This window comes from Lissotriton helveticus, chromosome 5_1, assembly GCF_964261635.1.
Source record: "Lissotriton helveticus chromosome 5_1, aLisHel1.1, whole genome shotgun sequence".
NCBI classification, from domain to species: Eukaryota; Metazoa; Chordata; class Amphibia; order Caudata; family Salamandridae; genus Lissotriton; species Lissotriton helveticus.
This window is the reverse complement of record NC_136065.1, coordinates 1,599,564,495-1,599,577,369: the sequence shown is the minus strand read 5'-3', so window position 1 is coordinate 1,599,577,369 and position 12,875 is coordinate 1,599,564,495. Positions and strand designations below refer to the sequence as shown.

The 12,875-nt window shown below is 42.3% G+C and overlaps 1 long non-coding RNA gene across 1 annotated transcript in view; it reads left to right on the top strand.

The window, feature by feature from the left end:
* The window catches only part of LOC144753729 (uncharacterized), a 241,112-nt gene extending 230,300 nt beyond the window's left edge, over positions 1-10,812 (top strand). Inside the window, exons 2-4 of the long non-coding RNA XR_013594501.1 lie at positions 1,168-1,247; positions 2,110-2,171; positions 10,230-10,812. This is a non-coding gene — a long non-coding RNA (uncharacterized LOC144753729). The remainder of the gene's footprint in view (positions 1-1,167; positions 1,248-2,109; positions 2,172-10,229) is intronic.
* Positions 10,813-12,875: the final 2,063 nt, after the last annotated feature.

Genomic DNA, 12,875 nt, shown 5'->3' with positions numbered 1-12,875 from the left:
GACCCGGATATGAATCGTATGTATTTTCTGGTCGTATGGGGTTTGGTACGAATGGTACATAGATCTGCTTTGGGTTAGGATCGTACTTGATCATACGTACGGGGACGTTGTAGGTGTACGAATCGTATGGGAAAAATGCTCCTTACAGCGAATCGTGGGGGATTTTACCGAATCGGAATCGGCTCTTAAGTGTTGAGTGTCTGGTGACACAGATCAGCTTCGGCGTAGCTTTAGGTAGATGGTTTACCAAAAGATGATCCCTGTCATAAAACCGTGCACATTTGTACGCCATTCGACCTAATGTCATAGTCAAATTGGTGCAGTTTCGCCCAAATGGAGAAACTGCTCTAAAGGAATACTTTCCTTCCTAATTTTAGGATGATAACTATTAAAGTGTAATAGTGTATTCCTAGCTGTAGGCTTGATATAAAGATCAACTTCCAGGGTTTGATTTTGCTCTTTAATTTCTATGTCTAGAAACTCAATGTTCCCATTGCTGGTGTTAGCCGTGAATTTCAGATTAATGTCACATAAATTGATTCATTATAGAAATTAATTCAAAGAGTTTGGCTCTCAACTCCATCTTTAATCTTTGTCTCATCCAATGTTGAAGTAATCAAAATATCTTGAACTGTTTTGGAGCAAGATTGATTAGCTCCTGGAAAAATTCTTTAGTTATCTTTGAACATTTTTGTTGGTTTTTTCGAATATTGTGATTTTAAATTTGTAGATGTGTTGGGTGCATATGGACATGAATGAAGCTAGTATGAGTGAGTATCTTATGTAAAGTGTATTCATTTGTAACAAAAAACTATGTTTTTGTATTTTTTTAAAAACACATTGGGTTCTTTAGTTTATTTTTCAACTGTTGTGCTGTTTAATAAGTGGTTAGTTGCCTTAAGTTGTTGCACTTAGTGCAATGATGAAACCGTGCTTGATGGTTATTGTTTGTTTGTTTGAAAAGTTTTATATAGCGCGAACGTGACCCTTGGGGGTATGAAAGCGATTTACAAGAAAATGAGGAAATGATATACAAGCATAGTAAAAGCATAGTTAAGCATAGTAAAAGTACATACAGGGTCTGAAAACAAAAAGCTCAGGATGCAGAATTCTGATGATCTATACCATTAATTTGTTCATTAACAGAATCTGACTTTTTTCTTGCAGGAGGTACTGGAGGGAGTCAGTCTTATTTCAGGGGAGAGAGAGTACCAGATTCTGAGGGCGACGCCTAAGAAAGCTCTGTAGTAGGTTTTCTTCATGTTGAAATGTTGTGGCTTCAGCAGAAGGGTCTTCTCTCTTCAAGTGGATCTAGAGCCTTCAGACAGCTCAAGTTTGTTGGCGAGATGACTTAGGGTCTTGAAATGCAGAGCTTTGTGTGTCACACATACAGTTTTCAGTAGAATGCTTGCTTCGTAAGGGAGCCAGATGAGGGATTTCAGGTCAGGGGAGATATGATTGAACCTTTTTGACCCTGTGATAAGTCTTGCTGCTGAGTTGAGCGAGGTCCATAATGGGGCTAATGTGGATCTAGGCAGGCCTGAGGAAGTAGTGCTTCCAAATTCCAATCTGGGGATCACAAGTGCTTGCCAGGCCGACTTAAAGGCGTTTTGAGGGAGGAAAGGTTTTAGTTTTCACAATATGCTCAATTGTAAGTTTATTCCTTTAATGGTGGCACTAATATGCTCCTGCATATTGAGGTTTTTGTCAAGGATTATTCCTAGCGATCTTGCTGATGCAATGATTTGCTGTTAATTGCTTCATCCAATCACTCATAGGGTGTATCTGTGTGGATGGGGTGAGTAGGAGAAATTCAGTTTTTTGAGTGTCAAGTTTGAGGTGGTTGCATGTGCGCCAATTTTGGGTGTTTTGAAGAATAGGATTGAGGGGTCTGATGTCTTCAGGGGATAACATTTTCAAGTACAATTGGATGTCATCAGGGTAAACATGATAGTGAATATTGGAAGCCCTTAGTATTTCTGTAAGAGGCTCCTTGAATAGGTTGAAGATAGTGGGGTAAAGAGAGGAGCCTTGTGGGACCTCAAGTATGACTGTCACTGTGTTAGAAAGGGATTGATTTACCTTGACTTTTTGCGTTCTGTTTTGCAGAAATGAGGTGAACCAATTTAAGACGGACCCTGATGTCCCCATCCTATGTTCTAGTAAATCAAGTAAGTAATCATGCTTTACAGAGTCAAAGGCTGAAGAGAGGTCCAAGAGGATTAGTAGGCATGATTCGTTTTAATACAGCATTTTTAGAGCATCATTCACTGTATGTGTCAGGGCAGATTCAGTCTGTGTTCCAAGTGGCAACCAGATTGGTTGCCAGTCAAAGAGGTTGAATTGGTCGATGTGGTTACATAGTTGAACATGAACACATTTTTGAAGAACCTTAGCCAGCGTTGGGATGTTGAAAATGGGGCGACAATTGTCAAGGTTGGTTGGATCAGCCATTGTTTTTTTTTTAAATAGGGGTGACCTGACCAGCTTTTAGGCGGGGCAGTATTTTATCCTGGTGTAGTGAAGCATTTACAATCCTAGTCCAGAATGGGAGAATAGACATTTTGATATCATTGAGGAGGGTGGAGAGAAAGGGATCACTACATTGATTTAAGGGTTTCAAGTCTTGAGAATTGTGTTTTGCAAACTCCAGGAAGCATTGTTTTTGAGGATGCAATCCGGATGGTGCGTGAGATCATATGTACCAGTAGAGGAGATTCTGGTGTTTGGTGATTGATGAGTTTGATGTTATGGAGTCTGAAAGTCAGCTTTCAGGTAATTAGTCTATTCCAAGAATATGAAAGCAAATTCTTTGGTATCGGGCAGTAGACTGTGTATAATTGGGTGAGATTGGGTAGGCCTTTAGATTGCTGCTTAACCAGATCGAGCAGTTTTTTGGGGAGGTTTTCGGCTTGATCCAGTTGGTTTCTGAAAAAATGCGCTTTTGCATTTATGATGCTTTTGTGATAACCATTCCAGAGAAACCTTAGCTGTATGAGATGTTCCAGAGCTGGAGAGGTGCTCCACTTTTGCTCTGCTAATCTGAGGTTGTGTCTTTCAGTACTGAGGTTTTCGTTATACCATGGTTGCAAGACTTTTGGGGGTTGTCTTTTTTGTTGTAAGGATGCGGTTGAATCAAGAATATTCTTCAGGGAGCTAGTATAGTGGTCCATGAGCTCTTCTACTTCTACCATATTTTCAGAGTGTAATATGATGTTATCACTGAGTGATGTCAGTTCAGTTAGACTGATGTTTCACATATTTTTTTTCTAAATATTCGGTTTGAGTTCTTTTGTGGTAGTTGTTCTCAAAGGAATAATGATGTGGAAACTGATTTGATGATGGTCAGAGCAATCATAAGGGACAATAGATTCCAATTGGGTGGAGTTATCTTTTGCGATGATAAGATCAAAGGTCTCCCTCTGGTTGTGTGTGGGGCAATCAAAATGTTTTACCAGGTTACGATCCGTAAGAAAATATTTGAGGCTATTGACTATAGGGTCACTCAGGTTGCTCCAGTGTAGATTAAAGTTCCCAAGGAAGATTTGAGTGCCATGTTTACCCAGGTTTGTTGTGATGATATCCATGATTTGTTCTAAGAAGGCAAGATTGTCACTTGGTGGATGATAGAACATGTGTAATTTGCATAGGGGATTATTGTTACAGGCAATTTCGATACATAGATATTGACACAATGAGAGAGCAAGGGACTGTAACTGTTTAACTGCAAGGCTGTTACGCTGAATGCAAGCAATGCCACCCCCGACTCTGATAGGTCTATCTAGTCTGATGATATCATAATTTGGAGGAACTAGAATGTAGAGGGCATAAGTATTTATTGACACCCACTAGAGGAGACACCAACAGCCAGCCAACCTCTCCTTATCATTCTGATGCCTCACAGTTCAAGGTTCTGGTGATGCACCTAACATTCTCACAGGTTCATCAACAGTTAAAGGAGAAGTTACAACAGTGTGGATAATACTTCCCCATGAAGGAGGTGCCCAATAGCAACCCAACTCCACCAGACTTCCTAGAGCCTGAAGAAAGATATTGCCTAGGGGACCATTTTGAGCGGAGTCAACTCCAATCCTTCTGCGGGTGCATCTCCTGGAGCAGGCAAATGTCTCCCTCTGAGGTCTTCAGCATAGTAAATATGGTCTGTCTAGTTAGCAGGCAGTAGGACATTTGGCATTCAAGCTCACTATATTTTAAGCATATGTTCTAATTTAGGGATGGCTTAGGTATCATGATGGAGTCTGAAGCAATGAGTGACTGCAGGCTCTAGGCACACAGCATTGTGATTGGTGATAGGTGAATCGTCACAAAAAAGATTGGAACTGGGGTTGCCCTTCGCTTAAACGTTAAGGAATGATGATACTTTCCTACAACCCCTTCCCTCAACTAAAAATAACTAAAACTGGTAAGTAGCCCTGGTCACTTCTTTCATACCAAATCCTTCTCCCCCTTCTAAATAGTTGTCCAAAAACATGTGACCTGCTCTGCTCCATTGCTTAACAATCTAATACTAGAATGTGCCCCTCTCATTTTTAGACCCATGGCAGTCTCAAAGCTAAGTCCTGCCCAAATGTCTCCAGCAGATGAATGTCTCATCCTTCCTAGTTATACCCACTCCCTTTGAGTTTGTTAACGACATCACTCATTTCTCTCAAGATGTCCTCCAATGTCGCTTTTCAGGGATCATTTCTTCGAACTTGCTTTGCAACATCTTCCTGATTTGTGGCTCCGGGGAGGGCAGTGATTGGAAGCTAAATATGATGGTGCTCTTCCTTCTTGGACCTTGTTGAGTCATAGGATTCAACTCACCTCTTCTAGGGAGCAAATATGTTGGACTGTAACATCTCACATAAATATAAGTTTAAGCAGATGGCCTAATTTATATTGAACTCCCTTTTCCCTCAGCTAGTGAGCTGCTGGATGGGGGAGACAGTGTTATTGCAGACTGACCAAACATAAGTCCTGGTAGAGCTACAGCATGGCTGCCTCAAAAGTCACTACAGCTTTCTCTCATGCCCTAAAACCCTTCTACTGCCTGTAGTAGTGCACATGTTAGGATGTCCGAGGCTGCCCCAAAGGCTCTAGAAGTCAGGCACATCCAATGTTTTCTGTCCTGTCAATCCCCGATTCTTGCAGCTCCAGGCAGATCTGTCTGAACAGTTATTTCAAATATCCTTCAACATTGTCTTTCTCTGCATCTCGTGGAGCTCTGTGAATTCTAATCCTGGATCACCAGGATCCATTTTCAAAGTCTTCCAGATGTTGTTGGAGGTCTATAATCTTTTTCTTGGGCATCAACATCTGTTGCTGCAGAGCCTCTATTTCCTCCTCTCTGGCATCCCTGGAATCCTACAGCGTAGAGACCTGCAGCCCCAACTTGATCAAGTCGTGCTTCACCTTTTCCACTACCTCTTCCCTCAAGGCCAAAATATATAATCTCTGATTTTGTCCTAAAGAGGCCCTCCATGAAGAAGCAGGTAAAAGAGGCTTGCTGTGTTGGTTGCTGCAGAACCTGAACTTCGCCCCCTTCTCCATGTGACATCAAGGGGTATCAGCCTTCCCTGCAGCATTCTTAGCCAGCATGTCCCTGAGCGTGGTGTGTTTCAAATTTGTACTTGAAGCCATGTTGGATTTCAATGGCGAATCCACTGTTACACATACGGGCACCCTGTCCAAGGACCACTATTGTAGATTTAGCTGTGTCACAGGGTGGTTCTTGTCTGAAGTGTGTGTTAGGGAATGTGATCCTCAGATATCCAGCTCTCTCGATATCCTGCTCACTGTGTCCTGGTGGAAACAGTCTTGTTACATAGACTTGGCGTTAGGCCAGTCCTGCAGGCTGTAGGCCAGTCCAGTGTAGTCACCAACAATGGAGAGATCATCTTGTACCAACTGCAGAGCTACCTTCACTGGTGGACCCTGGTCTTCTGCCCCCCACCCCGAGTCCCTAAATCCTCTAAGGCATGTTTGTTGTCCATCAGAGTACAATGCTAGTTGTGCCCTGACCCCTCATGTCAATGGAACCTCAGAGTGGGCAGCGTTTGCCCCTTGACCCCCCTCCTCCAGGGAAGTCTCTTAGTTGCTGGTGTCGGGATGCTCACTGTTGGCTCAGAGAACTCTCACTTTAGCACTCCTTTTATTTGGCTGGTCCCAGTGCGCTGACCCCTCGTGTCAGTGTATCCCCTGGAGGGCATCAGACCCAGGCCCTCCCCCTTCTTCAGGGCATTCTCCTATGTGGCGGAAAGATATGCTTGTTGCTGTCTAGTGGGGGCTCTCATTTCAGTCACCGTCCTGTCACACTGACCTTCAGTGGGCCATGACTGGTAGGCTTCCTATTGTATACGCCCTACTCTTTGCACCAGACTTTCACTTCATCAGAGGCCCCTAGGCCAATGTCGACAGAATGCTTGGGTATATGCTTGTTGTCGGCTGAGAGGATGACCTATGCCTCACAGAGGCCTGTGCAGCCAGATTTACTTCAAAGAACCATGTAATTATGTAGGACACAGATGAATCCAGGAGTGGACTGGAATATATGATGTCGGACCGCAGACAAACATCCCGCATACCATCATACCGCAAATTTGATCCCGCAAGTACTATTAGACCGCAAATAAAAAGAACAAATACTTTTAAAACGAATATGCCTTTAACACGCATGCCTTTACAACGAAAAGGCATGCATATTAAAGGTATACTCGTTGTTAAAGTAGTTAAGGTAAGTATGAGCACCCTACCCAACCCTACACTACACTGTAATGTAGTACCCCTGCACCACCCACCCTTGACATACAGTGTTCAAGTTCAAGTTCAAAACCACTTTATTTCGATTAATTAAAATCATAAAAAGTACATTATATAGAGCACATTGGGGGGTACATGGACATGATGAATAAGACATAAAAATGTTTTAAAATATTTACAGTTTTTAAAACATTTTTAAGTCAATGTCAATTCATTTATCAGCACCTGCTAAACTTAAGTGGCTCATCATAATGCGTTTCCTAAGGCGAATAGCAGCAACAAAAAAGTTAGCGACTCCAAACATTATGAATGGGGATTCCAATAATTTTAGAAATAACAATGCTGTTTTCGCTTGTACAAACCCCTTACATTTTATCAGGGGAATAATAAACTTTTTTCTGGGTAAGGAATAGTAGGAGCAGAAGAAAGTAAAATGCAAAGTATCCTGCAGGGAGTAACCATCGCATTTACAAAAGGCCACGTCCTCGGCCTTGCCCAAACATTAGAGTCAGTTAGCAAAAAATGGATTTGGTTAAATCTAAATTTAGTCAATAACCAATGATGAAACGGGATTGACACAACGGTGAGGTATGGTTGAATAGTTAAAGATGATATAGATAAATAATGCTCCCTCACAGTTGGCTTCCTTAGTTCTTCCGCCTCCCGCTCCAATTCTCTATACTTAATAAAAGTGGTTTTGGCCCAGACCAAATCAGCTTTAACTATACCCTCCGGGTATGAAAATAGTTCTGGGCGGCCCAGATCACTTAGGGTGTTTTTGATATAGGACAGCCACTGGATTCTTTTCATGTTATCCAGGGACACGCAGTCCCTTATAATCGCGTGGTTCAGGGACAGCTGGGGATTAAGCCAGGTTTTTAACCACATCAAGATAGGGGCCAACTTAATAGTATCACTGATGTACCCCTGCCGAGCTCCTGGTGGATGGAGAATGTAGCTGTCGACTGTGGTAACCCTAGGAGAGTACGTAAAAATGTATTCTCCTCTCTTTGGACTGCCTCCGAATGAATATAACCCCATATTGTGGCCCCATACCTAGCGATTGCGACTGACTTAGCTCTGTATATGGATAGGATGGCTTCGGTCAGTTTACCCCCTAGGCGTTTAGCGAAGCCTATTATGGCAGCTGAGGATCTTTTCATTGCGTTAACCTTGGCCGAGATTTGGGGTGCCCAGGTGCCCTTATCGTCAATTACCACCCCTAAATAAGTAAAGAACTTTACTCTAGTGATTGCTGTCTGGTTGCAATGGAAGGTGTTGAGTTTGTTATTTCTACCCCCCACTGCCATAACGTGTGACTTTCCTATGTTAATTTTTAGGTCAAGTGAAGACATAAATTCGTCAAAAGCAGCCAGTAGTCGTTGTAAGCCTAGGGGTGTTCGTGCCATTAAAACGGCATCATCCGCGTAGAGGAGGACTGGGATAGACGATCCTCCAAAACGCGGAGTATCTAGCGTCGTCCTGCCCAATGATTCATCCAGATGATTTATGTAAAGTGAGAATAACATCGGAGCAAGGATGCATTTTTGGCGTACCCCTCTAGTGGACTTAAAACTAGCAGTGCAGGCTCCCTCTTGAGTCATTCTAATGGAAGCATCTAAGTCCCGATGAACCTCTGCCAGAAAATAGACCAGGAATTGATCCAGCCCTAAGTCCAGGAGAATGGTCCACAGCCTGGACCGGTTAACCAGGTCAAAGGCTGTGGACAAGTCCATGAACCCGAGATAGATCCATCCCCCTGTTGCCACCGTGTATTTGTTCAGGATAAGGTGTAAATTGAGGCACTGATCTTCGGTCCCTCTCCCCCTTCTAAACCCATATTGGGCGTTAGACAGAATAGAATTTTTAGCAGCCCAATCTTTAATTCTGGCTAAGATCACCTTCCCTAGAATTTTGACTGAGGAGTCAAGGACACACAGTGTTTTTCCTACAGTTACACAACCCAGCACGACCCCCCAACACTACCATAAAGCACTTTACTTCCCTACACATACACTACAACACTACCTTAATACACTACCACCAGCATGACCCTACACAAACACTACAAGACTACCCTAAACCACTACACCCCAGCATGACCCTACACTACACAAACACTACAACACTACCCTAAGCCCTAAAACACTACACCCCAGCATGACCCTACACTACACAAACACTACAACACTACCCTAAACTCTAAAACACTACCCCTACATGACCCTACACTACACAAAAACTACAACACTACCCTAAACCCTAAAACGCTACCCCCAGCATGACCCTACACTACACAAACACTACAACACTACCCTAAACCCTAAAACACTACACCCCAGCATGACCCTACACTACACAAACACTACAACACTACCCTAAACCCTAAAACACTACCCCTGCATGAAGCTACACTACAACACTACCCTAAACCCTATAATACTTCCCCCAGCATGACCCTACACTACAACACTACCCAAAACCCTAAAACACGACCCCCAGCATGACCCTACACTACACAAACACTACAACACTACCCTAAACCCTAAAACACTACCCCCAGCATAACCCTACACTACACAAACACTACAACACTACCCTAAACCCTAAAACACTAACCCCAACATGACCCTACACTACACAAACACTACAACACCTCCCTAATCCCTAAAACACTACCCCCAGCATGGCCCTACACTACACAAACACTACAACACTACCCTAAACCCTAAAACACTACCCCTGCATGACCCTACACTACACAACACAAACACTACAACACTACCCTAAACCCTAAAACACTACCCCCAGCATGACCCTACACTACACAAACACTACAGCACTACCCTAAACCCTAAAGCACTACCCCCAGCATACCCCTACACTACAAAAACACTACAGCACTACCCTAAACCCTAAAACACTACCCCCAGCATGACCCTACACTACACAAACACTACAACAGTACCCTAACCCCTATAACACTTCCCCCAGCACGACCCTACACTAAACAACCACCACAACTCTACACTACACTAACACAACACTACACTACACAATAACTACCCCAGCACAACCCCCACCCTTAAAAAATTAACCCAAACCCCCTTACCTCTCTCGTCATCGTGGTTTTCAAAACGCAAATGCATTTACCATACATGCCTTTACAACGTAATTCGCTGTAAAGGCATGCGTGATAAATGCACTTGCGTTTTGAAAAAATGCGGCATAATGGTATGCGAGGTCAATGTCTTTGCGGGTATATGGTATGCGGCATGAAAGTCCGCGGGATAAAAAATGCGGGATAATGGCTGCAAACCGTGGACTGAGCAGACTGTGGACAGTCATTAGAGCGGGCACAGATTAAATGGTTTTGGGATAGCAATCATGTGCATAGTTCCATCTGAAAGCATGGTGAATTTCAGAGATTAATCTTTTAATTTATTCTTGTTTCCGATTTTGACAAGGATCCGGAAGTATGGAGACTCGTTTGTAACATGCACCTGCGAAGGCTACACGCGAGCAAGGACTCCTGGCATATGTCCAAATAAGTCGACGTCGGAGGACGCTGCTGGATAAATCATTCATGTCGGAAGAGTTTAATTAATACGGAATTCGCAAACGACCGTAAAAGTAATCTCAAATTGATCATTTCCCATTACACCGGTAAAGGAAGTAGACTTTGTGTGGCATATGGATTTGAGTGAGGTTGGTCCTGATGAGAACCCTGGAAGAAAGGGGGTTTGAAACGCGTAGACCGTGGAACTACCAAACCTTTGCTTTGAATAATTGTTTTGAAAAGTTGTGCTTTGTTGTATTCTAGTAAATGAGACTGTACAATTCAATTTAGTAATGTGTAAATATTGTATAGGACATAAAAGAAATTGTGATTTATAGCAATATTGTTTGGAACAAGATTCATAAGTATGAATGTTCACTATTTTTCCTTTTGAGAGTGTGGTTGATGTGAATGTGGAATAAATGGGATGGCGAGAGAGCTGTGAAATGTTGAATGCTAGTTCTATTTATTGATTTCTTTATTTTGGGTGTAGTGTGTATACAAAGTGTTCATCACATGTATTTGTAAATGATAAATCTTGAAACTTTGATAATTAAATAAAAGCTACTAATGAGCTTGAAGATGGTCTGATGGTATGTCCACGAGTCTTTTGATAAAAAGATTTTTAAATAATCAGCAGTATTGGCATTGTTTTTGGTTGTTGTTTAATTTATTCTGGAACATGTTTTTTTTCTTTTACATTTGAGTTATGATGTGAGACTAGGTTTAGCTAAATGCAGTGGAGTGGAGAAGAGCAGAGCACAGTGTAGTGGAAAAGAATGGAGTGTAGTGGAGTGGAGCTGATTTGAGTTGGGTTGGCTTGGGTGGGGGTTGAGCTCAGTTGAGTTGATCTCAGCCTACATGCAGGACATTTATAGAGCACTGCAGCATCTCCAGATATAGTCCCTTATTTATTGGAAAGAGTTGCTTAAAAGATTGCCATGAATAGACTGAAACAATTTGCTCCTCAAACTTTCAGTTTGGAGGTTGAGGATGTCAAAGGGAATTTGTAGCAGTCATATCCAGGAAGAAGAAAAACCATTTCATGCTTAGATGTGATCAGACCCACATAAGGTATTGTGTGCAATCACTTCCCAAGTACATTTTCTGCATCGATTGTACGTGTAGCACTTCAGTAACCCCAATTGTGCAGCAAAGACCAGTGCATGAGTGTGACCAAGCATTTATAAGAATCTGTGTACGCTGCCTCTGGGGTGTAGGGTATGGGAGTAGCTAGAAGAATATATTACCCTTCACCTTGTACCATATGCTAAATAGCACCAACTGAGCAAGGTAAACCCTGCCTGGGAGTACTTGGGTGGAGGAAGCATCTCTACTTGTGAATCATTTTTAAAAATACATTGTAAATTTCACAGCACAATCTTCTAAGAAAGTCTAGAAAGACTAGAAAGTCTAATGCTTTCCGAGCTGTTCTGAAGGGCACTCATGAAATAATCCAAAATAACACAGTCTGTTTTCTATGGCCAACTTTAAATGTAACAAATATCTGGGCAATATTTAAAACGTGAAATCTCTCACTGGAGTATACTGCGTAAGATTGGAGGTGAAGTGTATTGGTCTTTAGGGAAGTTTGCAAAGTTTCCAACAGGTGGTAGACTCCAAAAGACCACAAGGATTGCGGCTCAGCAGTCAGATACATTGGTGAATGGCAATTTAAATAAGATACTATCTCCTATGAACAGGATCATGTTCAGCCACTTTTTTGCCATTTATCCAGCTCAAATTTGTATTCCGGTACTTGTTGTTTTGCTGTAGTTTTACAAGCACATACCTGTTACAAGCAGCATCATGCAGTTCTGGTGGTTAAAAGTTCTAATCTGCTCAGTATCGTCCCCAGGATGTGAGGTTAAATAGCAATCAAAGATTTATCATTTTCTGAACAAAGAGCATCAAATGTTTGGTATCCTCTGCTTCTAGTGCCAATTATTTTAAGGTGACTCACAGAGATATTTGTAATCAAAACCTGGGTTGATGTCGGAAGCTCGCTCTCTATATAGTGGACTAAAATGAAGTACACTGGGCAGAGAGTCCAGTGGGTCCCCAACTACATGGAGGCAAAGTTAGATAATACTAACGCTCTATTCATGCTAGTGTGGGCAAGCAGTTAGGCTTATTAGGTGCTAGTGCTAAGCATTTGTTGTACTCACAGTGCCAATAAAGGAGACACACACTCAAGAACATACCAGAGACCAATTTGCAAAAATAATACTGATATTTATATAATTTTCAAGACCAAGAACTTTGTTTGCAGGTAAGTACTTTTTTAGTTATGAATTTTCCAAGATCGGAAAATAGCTAACTATTGTGCGCAATTACGCACATTGAAGTCTATGGTGAAAACACAGAAAATGTATATAAAATCCTACAGTCAGTTCTAGGGTTTCATATTTGAAGTTTAGAGTAGCAGCAGGCCAATGTCCAATATTCCACCAGCGGATGGTCAGGAGCGTCCCGGATTCAGCCGGGAGCAGGGTGCTGAGGTTGACGGTAGCTGGTGCGCCATGGAGAAGGGGCCACCCCTAAACAGGCAGCA